Source organism: Apium graveolens, chromosome 4 (assembly GCF_009905375.1).
Source record: "Apium graveolens cultivar Ventura chromosome 4, ASM990537v1, whole genome shotgun sequence".
In the NCBI taxonomy this organism is placed as follows: domain Eukaryota; kingdom Viridiplantae; phylum Streptophyta; class Magnoliopsida; order Apiales; family Apiaceae; genus Apium; species Apium graveolens.
The window spans coordinates 188,272,055-188,275,443 of NC_133650.1; positions in this window are offsets into that span (position 1 = coordinate 188,272,055).

Consider the following 3,389-nt stretch of genomic DNA (forward strand, 5'->3'; position numbering starts at 1 on the left):
GAACTGTATAGATAGACACAGAGGATAGGAGGAACAGGAGAAAGAAGGAGATGAGAATTTAAGAGAAAGATTGACATGTTAGTTATTGAATGAATAATTGCCATATAAGTTATAACACACACTCTGGGTGTGTACTTGTACAAGTTTAACCAATTGCACATCAAATGTAAACAGATTGCACATAGCAACTTTGCCAGCCAAACTTCAAGATTTAAAGTTTCCAGCTTCTGTTCTTTTATTACTTTCATGTGTATTATATTTTCCCAGAAAAATGGTCAAGATAGCAAGGATCATTTCTCGTTCATTTTGAAAGATTATGACATTATATAATACCACCTTTACTGCGTAAAATTCAGAATTCCCTGAAAATTAACTAAACCCCGTAAACTAAATGACTTTCGACTGTGCTACTTTGAGAATTTTAAAAAATTCTAAATAGGGCCAACATCCTATTTCCCCCAATCTAAAGACTTGTCCTCATATTTTGGTTATAAATTTAAGATTTTTGGAAATTTAGCCTCATTGTTCATTTATTTCTTTCCAGTTAACATTATTATGACAATTTTCCCATTTAGTGCCAAACTTGTGTTCCATCTTCTACCAATTGATCATCCTTCCATCTAGTATAACAGATGATGTGGTTCCTTTAAATCTTAGATTCACCTTGGAACCAAGAATTATTTTTTCTTAGAACTAAAGAATTTCTAATTATGAGAGGTTATTATTTAATTTGTGGTAGAAACTAATAAAATGTATTATTTATTCCAGATTATCAATTAAACAAGCATTGTGTTGTCAAGATTTTCCTGTATTTTAGCCTATTAATCACAATATAGTTGATGTGCAGATAACAAGAGAAACTCTGTGCCATGCAGACTCAAGAAACCCCTCCAACACTTACAATGCTTTTTGTAGGCCAGCCATAAAGGTTCAACACAATATCCAGTTGATAGTGATTACTAAGCCACTTGAATTGATTTTAAAGAATGAGTTGAAAACATAAAATGAGCATATTTTCTCATCCTCTCTACCACCACATAATTGGTATATATTTTCAAGGACCTGAGCAGTCCAAGGATAATGTACATTGAGACTTTCATCCAAAAAGGTTACCATAAACTAAGACTTGCAGTTGTTAATGGAATACTTAATAGATTGATACAATATACACTCGCAAACTGGCTTCTCATTATTTTGGTAATAAGAGGTTGAGGTTCAAGCCTCGGGGAGGCACGAGTGCCAGAGTAATCAAATGTATTAGTGACCATAAACAAAATACAATAACTCACTAACTAGCTGCTTCACTATCTTTGATAATCCTGTTAACAGTCATGTGATCTCTTTCAAAATGTTCACTTTCTGGAGCTGCATGTTTCCAACTTACAACTTTAGCCCTCAAGTCACTAGCAGTGCAAGACAATGTAAGACAAAGACAAAAATATAATAGACTTGCTCCTAAAGTAGCAGTTCATCCAGAAGTAGCAAATACTCCATAAGTGAACAAACCAGATTTGATAACAAAAACAATCACATTGAATTTGCCAAATTTTAATGAATTTTATCTACCCTGAACTTAATTAGTTCACATACTCTTACTATATCCAAATATGGAAATTCCAAATCAAATTGGATTCATCTGTTTAAAACATCTAACAGTATTTTTCAGCTTTGATTACAAGAATTATTGTTTCCCTGATTTGACAGGGAAATGGAATGAAGTAAAAAAAAAATTAAAAAAAAAAGATAAAATGAATCCACAAACTTATTATAAAGTTTTTTTGCAAGTATATCTTTTAATAGGGGGTGATGGAAAGAGCATTCGAACCTCAGTCTGTGATAACATCATAGAAATTTTGATAACTTTGTCTCCATATTCAAGTCTGACTATGTTATCAAAGCACCATGTGACCTAGGTTTCCCACATGCACCATTTTCCGACTCTCTTCATCATCTTCTCCATTCCTCACCTTACCTCCAAACTTCTGTTGATTTGCTTTTTAAATACATAACTTTCCTGCCTCTTCCTCAAAATATTTGGAATCATGCAGAGTTCATCCAACAGCAAATCTGTGGGATGCAGCTTTTGAAGATTTTAGATCCAGTCCGAACAGCTATCAAAACTTTCTCCTAGTTCCGACTTGCATAATGACGACAAATAAGTATAATTGTGATGTTTTTGTTTTATTATAAATTTTAAATTAATTGGGGCATAGGTTTTATTGAAAAATTATAGACTCTTGTTTGTATTTTCGGCTAGTATTCAATGTAGTCCTCATTAGTTCTGATACGGTATACTGATTAGGTCCATGGCGCTTAGCATCTGTGGGTTTTTACTGTGGTTGGAATTAAGTATCTGAAAAGTAAGACGATTGATGATTCGTTTTTCAATCTAAAATTCAATCAGGGTGGTTCTGAAATTATAATCAATAGAAAATTGAGTCACTACGGGTTAGAAAGAGCGAACATTACTCAGTTAAGGACCCTCGTGGTTAGACTGCTGGCAGAAACTATATCTCCTATCATTGATAGTGCTACTATGTTCTGACAAACTTTCTTCTGTGTGCTCCGAGCTGATTGTAGAAAGGGAGAGAAGATTAAAAAAATGATATATCTGGAATTAATCAAAAAGATGTGAGAGAGCTTCTCCTATAATCATCCCAATTCTGGGAAGAAAATTTTGTGGAGTAACTTAAGAGCATTTTCTTTCTGGTTCTTTTCTCTTTTCTCCCGTAAAACTAGGGAGCACAGCCTAGGAGAAAATTTTGAAATTTTATTTCCTTTTTGACTAAAATTCGTAGTGGTGGCTCAAGTTTGCCAATTTTAGCCAAATGTCGACACAAGTTTGAAAATAACAGTTTTGGTGACTAAACTCAACTTTCATCTTTTAAACATTAATCTGTTATTTCACACTTAACGGCGCTAGCTTAGCCTAGCGCCACTGTTTTTAAAGGAGGAAGTTAAGTTTGGCCACCAATCTGTTATTTTCAAGGCCAACACTTTGCTAAAATTGGCAAACTTTATCTATCTAGTAGTATTTCTCCTACACAGCTCCAATTTGAGGGGGAGTGTTAGAGTTGTATATGTAATGTGCACACTCGAAATTGAATTAAGGTATAAACTTTTGTTTGATACAAATAATGATATTATATGCCTCCAAAATTAACTACAGAAAATAAATAATAGGTTAGAAATCACAGTCAGCTCTTGATTCATAAGCAGCCATGTCAAGACTGTGAGACTTTCATAAACAGAGGAAAAACAAAATTGTATCCTATAATTGCATGAAAACTCAAAAGGTAATCAAAAGATAAAGTTTAAACTTATGTACATAAAGAATTAAATTCACAGATTTCATTATGCTACCACCATAGTATGACTATATTAGATTA